The sequence below is a fragment of the Amia ocellicauda genome, chromosome 2 (assembly GCF_036373705.1).
Source record: "Amia ocellicauda isolate fAmiCal2 chromosome 2, fAmiCal2.hap1, whole genome shotgun sequence".
In the NCBI taxonomy this organism is placed as follows: Eukaryota; Metazoa; Chordata; class Actinopteri; order Amiiformes; family Amiidae; genus Amia; species Amia ocellicauda.
The window spans coordinates 55703940-55722088 of record NC_089851.1 but is presented as its reverse complement, the minus strand read 5'-3'; the positions used below and the strand labels follow the sequence as shown (position 1 = coordinate 55722088).

Below are 18149 nucleotides of genomic sequence, written 5' to 3'. Positions count from 1 at the left end.
GTTACCACAATTCTCCCTAATTGATTACTGTTCAATGATTAAGGATAGGCAGGGCCACCTATAATCTAGTGTCTATTAACTTGTGTCAATTTCAGACTAAACAATTAAACAGGAATGAGAATATATTTCTCAGCGTTGACAGATTCTGATTTCTAAAATTGTCAAACAAAACAGTTTAATACAGCACTCATTTATATTTAAGAAAATACTAGTTTATGACTCACAGAATAACATATCTAATTGATTTCTCAAATGTCATGAATAATAAACTCCAAACTGTTAAACTTATCTGAACTTCGTCGCAGAGAGGCCTCTCTGCCTTCGGGCTCAGATAACAGCACACGGCACGAGGTCCGTGTGGTTTGGAACAAAGGCAGTCCGGTTCGGCTTTGTCCAAGAACTTCCACTCAGTCGATGCACCTGGAAGTTGGGGTTTCGCGATAGTAGAGTCTTTTCCAAACTGATTTTCCACTGGTTTGAAGGCTCCAAGAATGTGCACAGGATCTTCTTTGCAAGGAGGGTTTCCACCGTAGTTACTTGAAGACAAAGTCTTTGTGGAAAGCAAGGCCCTGTTTGTTTCCAAGGGTCAAGTTTCTTAAGACTCAATAGCTATTTAAATGACTGAACACTTTCGTATTGCAGTCGACTTAGTCAATTGTCCAGCTGTATTCACTCCACTGATCAGATGGGTACAGGCGGGCAGGCGCAGTTTCTAAAGTTCTTTAACTGAGAGATGCCGTGCGCTACCCTTTACACTCACCTAAAGGATTATTAGGAACACCATACTAATACTGTGTTTGACCCCCTTTTGCCTTCAGAACTGCCTTAATTCTATGTGGCATTGATTCAACAAGGTGCTGAAAGCATTCTTCAGAAATGTTGGCCCATATTGATAGGATAGCATCTTGCAGTTGATGGAGATTTGTGGGATGCACATCCAGGGCACGAAGCTCCCGTTCCACCACATCCCAAAGATGCTCTATTGGGTTGAGATCTGGTGACTGTGGGGGGCCAGTTTAGTACAGTGAACTCATTGTCAGGTTCAAGAAACCAATTTGAAATGATTCGACCTTTGTGACATGGTGCATTATCCTGCTGGAAGTAGCCATCAGAGGATGGGTACATGGTGGTCATAAAGGGATGGACATGGTCAGAAACAATGCTCAGGTAGGCCGTGGCATTTAAACGATGCCCAATTGGCACTAAGGGGCCTAAAGTGTGCCAAGAAAACATCCCCCACACCATTACACCACCACCACCAGCCTGCACAGTGGTAACAAGGCATGATGGATCCATGTTCTCATTCTGTTTACGCCAAATTCTGACTCTACCATCTGAACGTCTCAACAGAAATCGAGACTCATCAGACCAGGCAAAATTTTTCCAGTCTTCAACTGTCCAATTTTGGTGAGCTTGTGCAAATTGTAGCCTCTTTTTCCTATTTGTAGTGGAGATGAGTGGTACCCGGTGGGGTCTTTTGCTGTTGTAGCCCATCCGCCTCAAGGTTGTATGTGTTGTGGCTTCACAGATGCTTTGCTGCATACCTCGGTTGTAATGAGTGGTTATTTCAGTCAAAGTTGCTCTTCTATCAGCTTGAATCAGTCGGCCCATTCTCCTCTGACCTCTAGCATCAACAAGGCATTTTCGCCCACAGGACTGCCGCATACTGGATGTTTTTCCCTTTTCACACCATTCTTTGTAAACCCTAGAAATGGTTGTGCATGAAAATCCCAGTAACTGAGCAGATTGTGAAATACTCAGACCGGCCCGTCTGGCACCAACAACCATGCCACGCTCAAAATGGCTTAAATCACCTTTCTTTCCCATTCAGACATTCAGTTTGGAGTTCAGGAGATTGTCTTGACCAGGACCACACCCCTAAATGCATTGAAGCAACTGCCATGTGATTGGTTGGTTAGATAATTGCATTAATGAGAAATTGAACAGGTGTTCCTAATAATCCTTTAGGTGAGTGTATACGCCTGTCAGATCAATAGATGATTGGTTCTTGAGTTTGTGAGATTGGATTTCGGTTTCAGCCCCCAGTGTTCTATTGGATGGAGGGCTTGATTTATGACTGATGTCAATCTATGTCATCTTTTGGAAATGCTGGTTGGCCTGTGTTCCTAGCTCTGTGTCGGGATTTTGGCTCTCGTCCACTTCAAAGCTTTTTTATTTCCTCCATGCCATATTCCCCAGACATTTCACAGCAGGGATTCCAAGCTATTTGGCCCATTCTCGGTGCCATCCTCCCAAGACTGCCACTTTGATGCAAACCAGTTCACACGCTGATGAGCTTAGGAAATCTGATAACTTTGGGGGAGAGGTCTTCTTCAGCTCAGAGCTAAAATGCTCTTATCAAAATATACCCCCCCACTTAATGCTACATTGATAACAGATTTTCTGTGAAATAGTTCCCAAAGGACAAAAAATATATAAACATCAGCAGTTGGTTCAAGTGTACAATTTAACACGGGATAACACATTCTTGAAAGTTAAAGGCTTTGAAATAAGAACACAGTGGAACACACATCTGAAGAATTTAAAGAATTGCAGTCATTTATGTGAAATAATTAAGTAATTAATTCAAAACACTGTAGACAAAGCTAGAATTCTCTACCTTATGTAATTCAGAATCCATCCTCAACTTAAGGCTTAAGATTGTTCCCCTGCATGTTGATTTAATGTAATACAGTCAATAAATAAATGCATTTTAATGTCTTTAATTAAGGGAAGTCAAACATAAAACTGTCGGGGAAAATGTTAGAATTGAAAACACTACCTGCTTAACTGTCGCAACCATCCTTGCCATTAACGTAATGCTGGAGGTCTCTGGTGGGTAATGCATGTTTCTGGGAAATGGGGAGACAGACTTGGGTGGAGAGCACACTGTGCAGTGTTGCTGAAAATCACTTGCAAATGAAATGCATCACAATCTATTGAAATGCTAGAAGAAGATGTGAAAAGGGGAAATGTTCCTTAGCATGTCAGGAAATTGCTGAAATACTTTAATTTCTGGATGGCTGCTTTCTAGCCGAACAAACACCTGATGTGTCATCGCTGTTGGAGGCTGTGTGTTAAAAGCCTCACTATGCAAACTAAATCCAACAGCGGTGCAAATACACAATAGCCTCTCCTGCAGGTCTGAAGGTCATGTGCAGAAATAACACAATCCCAGAGAAATGTCATTGTCTGTTTAAATGAATACAAGTTGCCTTTGCACATGTTTTGTATTCACACACTTCCTCTGGTATTGACATCATGCAATTAACAACATACAACAAAAAAAGGGTCTCAAAGACCAACCGCGCCACCGGGGTGCCTGACGCATGGTAGTCGTGGCCGAGTTGTTAAGGTAAAGAACTAGCAATCCTTTGGGGTCTCCCTGCGCAGGTTCGAATCCTGCCATCTACGATGCTGAAGAGCAGCGCTGACCCCTCTCTGCCTTGCAGGCCCCCCTTCTTGAGCTGTGCTTCTGTCACAGACCCTTTTGCAATCTCTCTCTATCTATCTATCTGTCTGTCTGTCTGTCTGTGACTTAAAAAAATATAGATCAACATACAGAGATCTGTATATAAGGACAGAAAGATGTCCATACGAACACGCAGAGGCGCGTCGGAACCCTGGTATAATTCCTTGCTCTTGCTGGGGTGACATCAGTTCACACACCTCTTTCTTTCATTCTGTTCCCAAGTCCTTTGTGCAGCCTTCCCACCCTAGGCGGGGGCAGCAAAACCACACAAGGAACCTCCCCGTCGGGGAATCGAACCCCGGTCTCCCGCGTGACAGGCGGGGATACTCACCACTATACTAACGAGGAGCCGGGCTTGCCGCCTCCCACCTTCTCCGCCCCCACATCTTTCGCCACGCCCCTTTCCGATTCTGAATGTCTCAGGGCAAGGCGAGGGCAGCATCGCTGCCTCCCCTGCCTGCTTTATTCCACCTTGTTAGTGTCCTTCGGTCAGTGGTCCGTGATCTGCTGTTATGCTACTTTGCTTCTGACCATTGGGGGAGCGATAGCAAGCAAGAGAGTTAGATGTCAAGAGTCATAGATAGATAGATAGATGGATGGATGGATGGACGGCAAGGCAAGCATCTGATTGACAGTGGTCCGTGATCTGCTGTTATGCTACTATGCTACTGACCATTGGGGGAGCGATAGCAAGCAAGAGAGTTAGATATTGAGAGTCATAGATAGATGGATGGATGGATGGACGGCAAGGCAAGAACCTGATTGACAGCGGTCCGTGATCTGCTGTTATTCTACTATCAGCAGCAGCAGCGGCAGATTTGGCGCCGTGGCTTAGTTGGTTAAAGCACCTGTCTAGTAAACAGGAGGTCCTGGGTTCAAATCCCAGCGGTGCCTTAGGCGGGCTTTCTGTGCTCCTTGCGAAGCTTGTGCTTCCGCTTTGTCGACCATCAGTTTTAGCAAGATAGGCTTATCGTAAAGCCATCAGAGGACGTAATGAACCGGAAAGCCAACTGGACAGACGCCGGTTTGTAAAGAAGAACCAGAACCCAAAGGACAAGCGCTACGGCCAACGTCCAATTCCCATTGCCGCCCCTGGACAGTCGCAACAGGGAGCTTGTTGCTCCCGTCAACCTTACGTTTTCACCTCTGTGTGCTTCCTTTGTTGCAGCCTGCATCCAGATTTTGATTTGTTTTGTTTTGTTTTGTTTTGTTTTGTTTTGTTTGGTTTTGTTTGGTTTTGTTTGGTTTTGTTTTTTGCCTTACGCCTGAGTGTAGGCACTGGGGAATGGGAGAGTCCTGGCACCGTGGCTTAGTTGGTCAAAGCGCCTGTCTTGTAAACAGGAAACCCTGGGTTCGACTCCCAGCAGTGCCTTGGTTTATGTTGGCCTAGGCAATGGAAAGGAAGTTTCTAAACGCTCAATACATTTTTGCAAGATGGCCGTCCACAGCAAGCAGCTTAAGGTTACTGTAGCCACAGTCTGGCAAGCTGTCCGCCAGAAGTAGAAACAATAACAAGGGGCGGGGGGAAAAGTGGGCCGTCCCTGGGTGGATTCGAACCACCATCCTTTTGGTTAACAGCCAAACGCGCTGACCGATTGCACCACAGACGTGTTGTGGTTGCTGCAGTCGTGCAGTTCCTTCACAGTTGCCAAAAATCATTTCCAGCACACGATTTTCTTTGTCGTTGAATGCAACATACGTGACCATTGGGGGAGCGATAGCAAGCAAGAGAGTTAGATATCGAGAGTCATAGATAGATAGATAGATAGATGGATGGATGGACAGCAAGGCAAGCATCTGATTGACATTGGTCCGTGATCTGCTGTTATGCTACAATGCTACTGACCATTGGGGGAGCGATAGCAAGCAAGAGAGTTAGATATCAAGAGTCATAGATAGATAGATAGATAGATGGATGGATGGACGGCAAGGCAAGCATCTGATTGACAGTGGTCCGTGATCTGCTGTTATGCTACTATGCTACTGACCATTGGGGGGGCGATAGCAAGCAAGAGAGTTAGATATCAAGAGTCATAGATAGATAGATAGATAGATGGATGGATGGACGGCAAGGCAAGCATCTGATTGACAGTGGTCCGTGATCTGCTGTTATGCTACTATGCTACTGACCATTGGGGGAGCGATAGCAAGCAAGAGAGTTAGATATCGAGAGTCATTGATAGATAGATAGATAGATGGATGGATGGATGGACGGCAAGGCAAGCATCTGATTGACAGTGGTCCGTGATCTGCTGTTATGCTACTTTGCTTCTGACCATTGGGGGAGCGATAGCAAGCAAGAGAGTTAGATGTCAAGAGTCATAGATAGATAGATAGACAGATGGATGGATGGACGGCAAGGCAAGCACCTGATTGACAGTGGTCCGTGATCTGCTGTTATGCTACTATGCTACTGACCATTGGGGGAGCGATAGCAAGCAAGAGAGTTAGATATTGAGAGTCATAGATAGATGGATGGATGGATGGACGGCAAGGCAAGAACCTGATTGACAGCGGTCCGTGATCTGCTGTTATTCTACTATCAGCAGCAGCAGTGGCAGATTTGGCGCCGTGGCTTAGTTGGTTAAAGCGCCTGTCTAGTAAACAGGAGGTCCTGGGTTCAAATCCCAGCGGTGCCTTAGGCGGGCTTTGTGTGCTCCTTGCGAAGCTTGTGCTTCTGCTTTGTCGACCATCAGTTTTAGCAAGATAGGCTTATCGTAAAGCCATCAGAGGACGTAATGAACCGGAAAGCCAACTGGACAGACGCCGGTTTGTAAAGAAGAACCAGAACCCAAAGGACACGCGCTACGCGCACCTAACGGCCAACGTCCAATTCCCATTGCCGCCCCTGGACAGTCGCAACAGGGAGCTTGTTGCTCCCGTCAACCTTACGTTTTCACCTCTGTGTGCTTCCTTTGTTGCAGTCTGCATCCAGATTTTGTTTTGTTTTGTTTTGTTTTGTTTTGTTTTGTTTTGTTTTGTTTTGTTTTGTTTTGTTTTGTTTTGTTTTGTTTTGTTTTGTTTTGTTTTTTGCCTTACGCCTGAGTGTAGGCACTGGGGAATGGGAGAGTCCTGGCACCGTGGCTTAGTTGGTCAAAGCACCTGTCTTGTAAACAGGAAACCCTGGGTTTGACTCCCAGCAGTGCCTTAGGCGGGCTTTGTGTGCTCCTTGCGAAGCTTGTGCTAATGCTTTGTCGACCATCAGTTTTAGCAAGATAGGCTTATCGTAAAGCCATCAGAGGACGTAATGAACCGGAAAGCCAACTGGACAGACGCCGGTTTGTAAAGAAGAACCAGAACCCAAAGGACACGCGCTACGGCCAACGTCCAATTCCCATTGCCGCCCCTGGACAGTCGCAACAGGGAGCTTGTTGCTCCCGTCAACCTTACGTTTTCACCTCTGTGTGCTTCCTTTGTTGCAGTCTGCATCCAGATTTTGTTTTGTTTTGTTTTGTATTGTTTTGTTTTGTTTTGTTTTGTTTTGTTTTGTTTTGTTTTGTTTTGTTTTGTTTAGTTTTGTTTTGTTTTGTTTTGTTTTTTGCCTTACACCTAAGTGTAGGCACTGGGGAATGGGAGAGTCCTGGCACCGTGGCTTAGTTGGTCAAAGCGCCTGTCTTGTAAGCAGGAAACCCTGGGTTCGACTCCCAGCAGTGCCTTGGTTTATGTTGGCCTAGGCAATGGAAAGGAAGTTTCTAAACGCTCAATACATTTTCGCAAGATGGCCGTCCACAGCAAGCAGCTTAAGGTTACTGTAGCCACAGTCTGGCAAGCTGTCCGCCAGAAGTAGAAACAATAACAAGGGGCGGGGGGAAAAGTGGGCCGTCCCTGGGTGGATTCAAACCACCATCCTTTTGGTTAACAGCCAAACACGCTGACCGATTGCGCCACAGAGACAGACAGAGGTGTTGTGGTTGCTGCAGTCGTGCAGTTCCTTCACAGTTGCCAAAAATCATTTCCAGCACACGATTTTCTTTGTTGTTGAATGCAACATACGTGACCATTGGGGGAGCGATAGCAAGCAAGAGAGTTAGATATCGAGAGTCATAGATAGATAGATAGATAGATGGATGGATGGACGGCAAGGCAAGCATCTGATTGACAGTGGTCCGTGATCTGCTGTTATGCTACTATGCTACTGACCATTGGGGGAGTGATAGCAAGCAAGAGAGTTAGATATCGAGAGTCATAGATAGATAGATAGATAGATGGATGGATGGACGGCAAGGCAAGCATCTGATTGACAGTGGTCCATGATCTGCTGTTTTGCTACTATGCTACTGACCATTGGGGGAGCGATAGCAAGCAAGAGAGTTAGATATCGAGAGTCATAGATAGATAGATAGATAGATAGATGGATGGATGGACGGCAAGGCAAGCATCTGATTGACAGTGGTCCGTGATCTGCTGTTATGCTACTATGCTACTGACCATTGGGGGGGCGATAGCAAGCAAGAGAGTTAGATATCAAGAGTCATAGATAGATAGATAGATAGATGGATGGATGGACGGCAAGGCAAGCATCTGATTGACAGTGGTCCGTGATCTGCTGTTATGCTACTATGCTACTGACCATTGGGGGAGCGATAGCAAGTAAGAGAGTTAGATATCGAGAGTCATTGATTGATTGATAGATAGATGGATGGATGGATGGACGGCAAGGCAAGCATCTGATTGACAGTGGTCCGTGATCTGCTGTTATGCTACTATGCTACTGACCATTGGGGGAGCGATAGCAAGCAAGAGAGTTAGATATCGAGAGTCATAGATAGATAGATAGATAGATGGATGGATGGACGGCAAGGCAAGCATCTGATTGACATTGGTCCGTGATCTGCTGTTATGCTACAATGCTACTGACCATTGGGGGAGCGATAGCAAGCAAGAGAGTTAGATATCAAGAGTCATAGATAGATAGATAGATAGATGGATGGATGGACGGCAAGGCAAGCATCTGATTGACAGTGGTCCGTGATCTGCTGTTATGCTACTATGCTACTGACCATTGGGGGAGCGATAGCAAGCAAGAGAGTTAGATATCGAGTGTCATTGATAGATAGATAGATAGATGGATGGATGGATGGACGGAAAGGCAAGCATCTGAGTGACAGTGGTCCGTGATCTGCTGTTATGCTACTATGCTACTGACCATTGGGGGAGCGATAGCAAGCAAGAGAGTTAGATATCGAGAGTCATAGATAGATAGATAGATAGATGGATGGATGGACGGCAAGGCAAGCATCTGATTGACAGTGGTCCGTGATCTGCTGTTATGCTACTATGCTACTGACCATTGGGGGAGCGATAGCAAGTAAGAGAGTTAGATATCGAGAGTAATTGATAGATAGATAGATAGATGGATGGATGGATGGACGGCAAGGCAAGCATCTGATTGACAGTGGTCCGTGATCTGCTGTTATGCTACTATGCTACTGACCATTGGGGGAGCGATAGCAAGTAAGAGAGTTAGATATCGAGAGTCATTGATAGATTGATAGATAGATGGATGGATGGATGGACGGCAAGGCAAGCATCTGATTGACAGTGGTCCGTGATCTGCTGTTATGCTACTATGCTACTGACCATTGGGGGAGCGATAGCAAGCAAGAGAGTTAGATATCGAGAGTCATAGATAGATAGATAGATAGATGGATGGATGGATGGACGGCAAGGCAAGCATCTGATTGACAGTGGTCCGTGATCTGCTGTTATGCTACTATGCTACTGACCATTGGGGGAGCGATAGCAAGTAAGAGAGTTAGATATCGAGAGTCATTGATAGATTGATAGATAGATGGATGGATGGATGGACGGCAAGGCAAGCATCTGATTGACAGTGGTCCGTGATCTGCTGTTATGCTACTATGCTACTGACCATTGGGGGAGCGATAGCAAGCAAGAGAGTTAGATATCGAGAGTCATAGATAGATAGATAGATAGATGGATGGATGGACGGCAAGGCAAGCATCTGATTGACAGTGGTCCGTGATCTGCTGTTATGCTACTATGCTACTGACCATTGGGGGAGCGATAGCAAGCAAGAGAGTTAGATATCGAGAGTCATAGATAGATAGATAGATAGATAGATGGATGGATGGACGGCAAGGCAAGCATCTGATTGACAGTGGTCCGTGATCTGCTGTTATGCTACTATGCTACTGACCATTGGGGGGGCGAAAGCAAGCAAGAGAGTTAGATATCAAGAGTCATAGATAGATAGATAGATAGATGGATGGATGGACGGCAAGGCAAGCATCTGATTGACAGTGGTCCGTGATCTGCTGTTATGCTACTATGCTACTGACCATTGGGGGAGCGATAGCAAGCAAGAGAGTTAGATATCGAGAGTCATTGATAGATAGATAGATAGATGGATGGATGGATGGACGGCAAGGCAAGCACCTGAGTGACAGTGGTCCGTGATCTGCTGTTATGCTACTATGCTACTGACCATTGGGGGAGCGATAGCAAGCAAGAGAGTTAGATATCAAGAGTCATAGATAGATAGATAGATAGATGGATGGATGGACGGCAAGGCAAGCATCTGATTGACAGTGGTCCGTGATCTGCTGTTATGCTACTATGCTACTGACCATTGGGGGAGCGATAGCAAGTAAGAGAGTTAGATATCGAGAGTCATTGATAGATAGATAGATAGATGGATGGATGGATGGACGGCAAGGCAAGCATCTGATTGACAGTGGTCCGTGATCTGCTGTTATGCTACTATGCTACTGACCATTGGGGGAGCGATAGCAAGTAAGAGAGTTAGATATCGAGAGTCATTGATAGATTGATAGATAGATGGATGGATGGATGGACGGCAAGGCAAGCATCTGATTGACAGTGGTCCGTGATCTGCTGTTATGCTACTATGCTACTGACCATTGGGGGAGCGATAGCAAGCAAGAGAGTTAGATATCGAGAGTCATAGATAGATAGATAGATAGATGGATGGATGGACGGCAAGGCAAGCATCTGATTGACATTGGTCCGTGATCTGCTGTTATGCTACAATGCTACTGACCATTGGGGGAGCGATAGCAAGCAAGAGAGTTAGATATCAAGAGTCATAGATAGATAGATAGATAGATGGATGGATGGACGGCAAGGCAAGCATCTGATTGACAGTGGTCCGTGATCTGCTGTTATGCTACTATGCTACTGACCATTGGGGGAGCGATAGCAAGCAAGAGAGTTAGATATCGAGAGTCATTGATAGATAGATAGATAGATGGATGGATGGATGGACGGCAAGGCAAGCATCTGAGTGACAGTGGTCCGTGATCTGCTGTTATGCTACTATGCTACTGACCATTGGGGGAGCGATAGCAAGCAAGAGAGTTAGATATCAAGAGTCATAGATAGATAGATAGATAGATGGATGGATGGACGGCAAGGCAAGCATCTGATTGACAGTGGTCCGTGATCTGCTGTTATGCTACTATGCTACTGACCATTGGGGGAGCGATAGCAAGTAAGAGAGTTAGATATCGAGAGTCATTGATAGATAGATAGATAGATGGATGGATGGATGGACGGCAAGGCAAGCATCTGATTGACAGTGGTCCGTGATCTGCTGTTATGCTACTATGCTACTGACCATTGGGGGAGCGATAGCAAGTAAGAGAGTTAGATATCGAGAGTCATTGATAGATTGATAGATAGATGGATGGATGGATGGACGGCAAGGCAAGCATCTGATTGACAGTGGTCCGTGATCTGCTGTTATGCTACTATGCTACTGACCATTGGGGGAGCGATAGCAAGCAAGAGAGTTAGATATCGAGAGTCATAGATAGATAGATAGATAGATAGATAGATGGATGGACGGCAAGGCAAGCATCTGATTGACATTGGTCCGTGATCTGCTGTTATGCTACAATGCTACTGACCATTGGGGGAGCGATAGCAAGCAAGAGAGTTAGATATCAAGAGTCATAGATAGATAGATAGATAGATGGATGGATGGACGGCAAGGCAAGCATCTGATTGACAGTGGTCCGTGATCTGCTGTTATGCTACTATGCTACTGACCATTGGGGGAGCGATAGCAAGCAAGAGAGTTAGATATCGAGAGTCATTGATAGATAGATAGATAGATGGATGGATGGATGGACGGCAAGGCAAGCATCTGAGTGACAGTGGTCCGTGATCTGCTGTTATGCTACTATGCTACTGACCATTGGGGGAGCGATAGCAAGCAAGAGAGTTAGATATCAAGAGTCATAGATAGATAGATAGATAGATGGATGGATGGACGGCAAGGCAAGCATCTGATTGACAGTGGTCCGTGATCTGCTGTTATGCTACTATGCTACTGACCATTGGGGGAGCGATAGCAAGCAAGAGAGTTAGATATCGAGAGTCATAGATAGATAGATAGATAGATGGATGGATGGACGGCAAGGCAAGCATCTGATTGACAGTGGTCCGTGATCTGCTGTTATGCTGCAATGCTACTGACCATTGGGGGAGCGATAGCAAGCAAGAGAGTTAGATATCAAGAGTCATAGATAGATAGATAGATAGATGGATGGATGGACGGCAAGGCAAGCATCTGATTGACAGTGGTCCGTGATCTGCTGTTATGCTACTATGCTACTGACCATTGGGGGAGCGATAGCAAGCAAGAGAGTTAGATATCAAGAGTCATAGATAGATAGATAGATAGATGGATGGATGGACGGCAAGGCAAGCATCTGATTGACAGTGGTCCGTGATCTGCTGTTATGCTACTATGCTACTGACCATTGGGGGAGCGATAGCAAGTAAGAGAGTTAGATATCGAGAGTCATTGATAGATAGATAGATAGATGGATGGATGGATGGACGGCAAGGCAAGCATCTGATTGACAGTGGTCCGTGATCTGCTGTTATGCTACTATGCTACTGACCATTGGGGGAGCGATAGCAAGTAAGAGAGTTAGATATCGAGAGTCATTGATAGATTGATAGATAGATGGATGGATGGATGGACGGCAAGGCAAGCATCTGATTGACAGTGGTCCGTGATCTGCTGTTATGCTACTATGCTACTGACCATTGGGGGAGCGATAGCAAGCAAGAGAGTTAGATATCGAGAGTCATAGATAGATAGATAGATAGATAGATAGATAGATAGATGGATGGACGGCAAGGCAAGCATCTGATTGACATTGGTCCGTGATCTGCTGTTATGCTACAATGCTACTGACCATTGGGGGAGCGATAGCAAGCAAGAGAGTTAGATATCAAGAGTCATAGATAGATAGATAGATAGATGGATGGATGGACGGCAAGGCAAGCATCTGATTGACAGTGGTCCGTGATCTGCTGTTATGCTACTATGCTACTGACCATTGGGGGAGCGATAGCAAGCAAGAGAGTTAGATATCGAGAGTCATTGATAGATAGATAGATAGATGGATGGATGGATGGACGGCAAGGCAAGCATCTGAGTGACAGTGGTCCGTGATCTGCTGTTATGCTACTATGCTACTGACCATTGGGGGAGCGATAGCAAGCAAGAGAGTTAGATATCAAGAGTCATAGATAGATAGATAGATAGATGGATGGATGGACGGCAAGGCAAGCATCTGATTGACAGTGGTCCGTGATCTGCTGTTATGCTACTATGCTACTGACCATTGGGGGAGCGATAGCAAGTAAGAGAGTTAGATATCGAGAGTCATTGATAGATAGATAGATAGATGGATGGATGGATGGACGGCAAGGCAAGCATCTGATTGACAGTGGTCCGTGATCTGCTGTTATGCTACTATGCTACTGACCATTGGGGGAGCGATAGCAAGTAAGAGAGTTAGATATCGAGAGTCATTGATAGATTGATAGATAGATGGATGGATGGATGGACGGCAAGGCAAGCATCTGATTGACAGTGGTCCGTGATCTGCTGTTATGCTACTATGCTACTGACCATTGGGGGAGCGATAGCAAGTAAGAGAGTTAGATATCGAGAGTCATAGATAGATAGATAGATAGATAGATAGATAGATGGATGGACGGCAAGGCAAGCATCTGATTGACATTGGTCCGTGATCTGCTGTTATGCTACAATGCTACTGACCATTGGGGGAGCGATAGCAAGCAAGAGAGTTAGATATCAAGAGTCATAGATAGATAGATAGATAGATGGATGGATGGACGGCAAGGCAAGCATCTGATTGACAGTGGTCCGTGATCTGCTGTTATGCTACTATGCTACTGACCATTGGGGGAGCGATAGCAAGCAAGAGAGTTAGATATCGAGAGTCATTGATAGATAGATAGATAGATGGATGGATGGATGGACGGCAAGGCAAGCATCTGAGTGACAGTGGTCCGTGATCTGCTGTTATGCTACTATGCTACAGACCATTGGGGGAGCGATAGCAAGCAAGAGAGTTAGATATCAAGAGTCATAGATAGATAGATAGATAGATGGATGGATGGACGGCAAGGCAAGCATCTGATTGACAGTGGTCCGTGATCTGCTGTTATGCTACTATGCTACTGACCATTGGGGGAGCGATAGCACGTAAGAGAGTTAGATATCGAGAGTCATTGATAGATAGATAGATAGATGGATGGATGGATGGACGGCAAGGCAAGCATCTGATTGACAGTGGTCCGTGATCTGCTGTTATGCTACTATGCTACTGACCATTGGGGGAGCGATAGCAAGTAAGAGAGTTAGATATCGAGAGTCATTGATAGATTGATAGATAGATGGATGGATGGATGGACGGCAAGGCAAGCATCTGATTGACAGTGGTCCGTGATCTGCTGTTATGCTACTATGCTACTGACCATTGGGGGAGCGATAGCAAGCAAGAGAGTTAGATATCGAGAGTCATAGATAGATAGATAGATAGATGGATGGATGGACGGCAAGGCAAGCATCTGATTGACAGTGGTCCGTGATCTGCTGTTATGCTGCAATGCTACTGACCATTGGGGGAGCGATAGCAAGCAAGAGAGTTAGATATCAAGAGTCATAGATAGATAGATAGATAGATGGATGGATGGATGGACGGCAAGGCAAGCATCTGATTGACAGTGGTCCGTGATCTGCTGTTATGCTACTTTGCTACTGACCATTGGGGGAGCGATAGCAAGCAAGAGAGTTAGATGTCAAGAGTCATAGATAGATAGATAGATGGATGGATGGATGGACGGCAAGGCAAGCATCTGATTGACAGTGGTCCGTGATCTGCTGTTATGCTACTTTGCTACTGACCATTGGGGGAGCGATAGCAAGCAAGAGAGTTAGATATTGAGAGTCATAGATAGATGGATGGATGGATGGACGGCAAGGCAAGAACCTGATTGACAGCGGTCCGTGATCTGCTGTTATGCTACAATGCTACTGACCATTGGGGGAGCGATAGCAAGCAAGAGAGTTAGATATCAAGAGTCATAGATAGATAGATAGATAGATGGATGGATGGACGGCAAGGCAAGCATCTGATTGACAGTGGTCCGTGATCTGCTGTTATGCTACAATGCTACTGACCATTGGGGGAGCGATAGCAAGCAAGAGAGTTAGATATCAAGAGTCATAGATAGATAGATAGATAGATGGATGGATGGACGGCAAGGCAAGCATCTGATTGACAGTGGTCCGTGATCTGCTGTTATGATACTATGCTACTGACCATTGGGGGAGCGATAGCAAGCAAGAGAGTTAGATATCAAGAGTCATAGATAGATAGATGGATGGATGGATGGATGGACGGCAAGGCAAGCATCTGATTGACAGTGGTCCGTGATCTGCTGTTATGCTACTTTGCTTCTGACCATTGGGGGAGCGATAGCAAGCAAGAGAGTTAGATGTCAAGAGTCATAGATAGATAGATAGACAGATGGATGGATGGACGGCAAGGCAAGCACCTGATTGACAGTGGTCCGTGATCTGCTGTTATGCTACTATGCTACTGACCATTGGGGGAGCGATAGCAAGCAAGAGAGTTAGATATTGAGAGTCATAGATAGATGGATGGATGGATGGACGGCAAGGCAAGAACCTGATTGACAGCGGTCCGTGATCTGCTGTTATTCTACTATCAGCAGCAGCACAGGCAGATTTGGCGCCGTGGCTTAGTTGGTTAAAGCGCCTGTCTAGTAAACAGGAGGTCCTGGGTTCAAATCCCAGCGGTGCCTTAGGCGGGCTTTCTGTGCTCCTTGCGAAGCTTGTGCTTCCGCTTTGTCGACCATCAGTTTTAGCAAGATAGGCTTATCGTAAAGCCATCAGAGGACGTAATGAACCGGAAAGCCAACTGGACAGACGCCGGTTTGTAAAGAAGAACCAGAACCCAAAGGACACGCGCTACGGCCAACGTCCAATTCCCATTGCCGCCCCTGGACAGTCGCAACAGGGAGCTTGTTGCTCCCGTCAACCTTACGTTTTCACCTCTGTGTGCTTCCTTTGTTGCAGCCTGCATCCAGATTTTGTTTTGTTTTGTTTTGTTTTGTTTTGTTTTGTTTTGTTTTGTTTTGTTTTGTTTTGTTTTGTTTTGTTTTTTGCCTTACGCCTGAGTGTAGGCACTGGGGAATGGGAGAGTCCTGGCACCGTGGCTTAGTTGGTCAAAGTGCCTGTCTTGTAAACAGGAAACCCTGGGTTTGACTCCCAGCAGTGCCTTGGTTTATGTTGGCCTAGGCAATGGAAAGGAAGTTTCTAAACGCTCAATACATTTTTGCAAGATGGCCGTCCACAGCAAGCAGCTTAAGGTTACTGTAGCCACAGTCTGGCAAGCTGTCCGCCAGAAGTAGAAACAATAACAAGGGGCGGGGGGAAAAGTGGGCCGTCCCTGGGTGGATTCGAACCACCATCCTTTTAGTTAACAGCCAAACGCGCTGACCGATTGCGCCACAGAGACAGACAGAGGTGTTGTGGTTGCTGCAGTCGTGCAGTTCCTTCACAGTTGCCAAAAATCATTTCCAGCACACGATTTTCTTTGTCGTTGAATGCAACATACGTGACCATTGGGGGAGCGATAGCAAGCAAGAGAGTTAGATATCGAGAGTCATTGATAGATAGATAGATAGATGGATGGATGGACGGCAAGGCAAGCATCTGATTGACAGTGGTCCGTGATCTGCTGTTATGCTACTATGCTACTGACAATTGGGGGAGCAATAGCAAGCAAGAGAGTTAGATATCGAGAGTCATAGACAGATAGATAGATAGATGGATGGATAGATAGATAGATAGATGGATGGATGGACGGCAAGGCAAGCACCTGATTGACAGTGGTGCATGATCTGCTGTTATGCTACTATGCTACTGACCATTGGGGGAGCGATAGCAAGCGAGTTAGATATCGAGAGTCATAGATAGATAGATAGATAGATGGATGGATGGATGGACGGCAAGGCAAGCATCTGATTGACTGTGGTCCGTGATCTGCTGTTATGCTACTATGCTACTGACCATTGGGGGAGCGATAGGAAGCAAGAGAGTTAGATATCGAGAGTCATAGATAGATAGATAGATAGATGGATGGATGGACGGCAAGGCAAGCATCTGATTGACAGTGGTCCGTGATCTGCTGTTATGCTACTATGCTACTGACCATTGGGGGAGCGATAGCAAGCAAGAGAGTTAGATATCGAGAGTCATAGATAGATAGATAGATAGATAGATGGATGGATGGATGGACGGCAAGGCAAGCATCTGATTGACAGTGGTCCGTGATCTGCTGTTATGCTACTATGCTACTGACCATTGGGGGAGCGATAGCAAGTAAGAGAGTTAGATATCGAGAGTCATAGATAGTTAGATAGATAGATGGATGGATGGATGGACGGCAAGGCAAGCATCTGATTGACAGTGGTCTGTAAACTGCTGTTATGCTACAATGCTACTGACCATTGGGGGAGCGATAGCAAGCAAGTGAGTTAGATATCGAGAGTCATAGATAGATAGATAGATAGATGGATGGATGGATGGACGGCAAGGCAAGCATCTGATTGACAGTGGTCCGTGATCTGCTGTTATGCTACTATGCTACTGACCATTGGGGGAGCGATAGCAAGCAAGAGAGTTAGATATCGAGAGTCATAGATAGATAGATAGATAGATAGATATATAGATGGATGGATGGACGGCAAGGCAAGCATCTGATTGACAGTGGTCCGTGATCTGCTGTTATGCTACTATGCTACTGACCATTGGGGGAGCGATAGCAAGCAAGAGAGTTAGATATCGAGAGTCATAGATAGATAGATAGATAGATAGATATATAGATGGATGGATGGACGGCAAGGCAAGCATCTGATTGACAGTGGTCCGTGATCTGCTGTTATGCTACTATGCTACTGACCATTGGGGGAGCGATAGCAAGCAAGAGAGTTAGATATCGAGAGTCATAGATAGATAGATAGATAGATGGATGGATGGATGGACGGCAAGGCAAGCATCTGATTGACAGTGGTCCGTGATCTGCTGTTATGCTACTATGCTACTGACCATTGGGGGAGCGATAGCAAGCAAGAGAGTTAGATATCGAGAGTCATAGATAGATAGATAGATAGATAGATATATAGATGGATGGATGGACGGCAAGGCAAGCATCTGATTGACAGTGGTCCGTGATCTGCTGTTATGCTACTATGCTACTGACCATTGGGGGAGCGATAGCAAGCAAGAGAGTTAGATATCGAGAGTCATAGATAGATAGATAGATAGATGGATGGA

The 18149-nt window shown here is 45.7% G+C and overlaps 10 non-coding genes across 10 annotated transcripts; 7 read left to right on the top strand and 3 right to left on the bottom strand.

Annotated features, from left to right (window-relative positions):
* Nucleotides 1-3748: 3748 nt before the first annotated feature.
* On the bottom strand, nucleotides 3749-3820 carry trnad-guc (transfer RNA aspartic acid (anticodon GUC)). The gene has a single exon. It is a non-coding gene; the product is annotated as a tRNA-Asp (tRNA).
* A 472-nt stretch (nucleotides 3821-4292) lies between these two features.
* On the top strand, nucleotides 4293-4366 carry trnat-agu (transfer RNA threonine (anticodon AGU)). Its single transcript has one exon. It is a non-coding gene; the product is annotated as a tRNA-Thr (tRNA).
* A 404-nt stretch (nucleotides 4367-4770) lies between these two features.
* On the top strand, nucleotides 4771-4844 carry trnat-ugu (transfer RNA threonine (anticodon UGU)). The gene has a single exon. It is a non-coding gene; the product is annotated as a tRNA-Thr (tRNA).
* A 1193-nt stretch (nucleotides 4845-6037) lies between these two features.
* trnat-agu (transfer RNA threonine (anticodon AGU)) lies at nucleotides 6038-6111 on the top strand. Its single transcript has one exon. It is a non-coding gene; the product is annotated as a tRNA-Thr (tRNA).
* Nucleotides 6112-6546: 435 nt separating this feature from the next.
* On the top strand, nucleotides 6547-6620 carry trnat-ugu (transfer RNA threonine (anticodon UGU)). Its single transcript has one exon. It is a non-coding gene; the product is annotated as a tRNA-Thr (tRNA).
* A 434-nt stretch (nucleotides 6621-7054) lies between these two features.
* Nucleotides 7055-7128, top strand: trnat-ugu (transfer RNA threonine (anticodon UGU)). Its single transcript has one exon. It is a non-coding gene; the product is annotated as a tRNA-Thr (tRNA).
* A 164-nt stretch (nucleotides 7129-7292) lies between these two features.
* On the bottom strand, nucleotides 7293-7366 carry trnan-guu (transfer RNA asparagine (anticodon GUU)). Its single transcript has one exon. It is a non-coding gene; the product is annotated as a tRNA-Asn (tRNA).
* Nucleotides 7367-15539: 8173 nt separating this feature from the next.
* Nucleotides 15540-15613, top strand: trnat-agu (transfer RNA threonine (anticodon AGU)). Its single transcript has one exon. It is a non-coding gene; the product is annotated as a tRNA-Thr (tRNA).
* A 404-nt stretch (nucleotides 15614-16017) lies between these two features.
* Nucleotides 16018-16091, top strand: trnat-ugu (transfer RNA threonine (anticodon UGU)). Its single transcript has one exon. It is a non-coding gene; the product is annotated as a tRNA-Thr (tRNA).
* A 164-nt stretch (nucleotides 16092-16255) lies between these two features.
* trnan-guu (transfer RNA asparagine (anticodon GUU)) lies at nucleotides 16256-16329 on the bottom strand. The gene has a single exon. It is a non-coding gene; the product is annotated as a tRNA-Asn (tRNA).
* Nucleotides 16330-18149: the final 1820 nt, after the last annotated feature.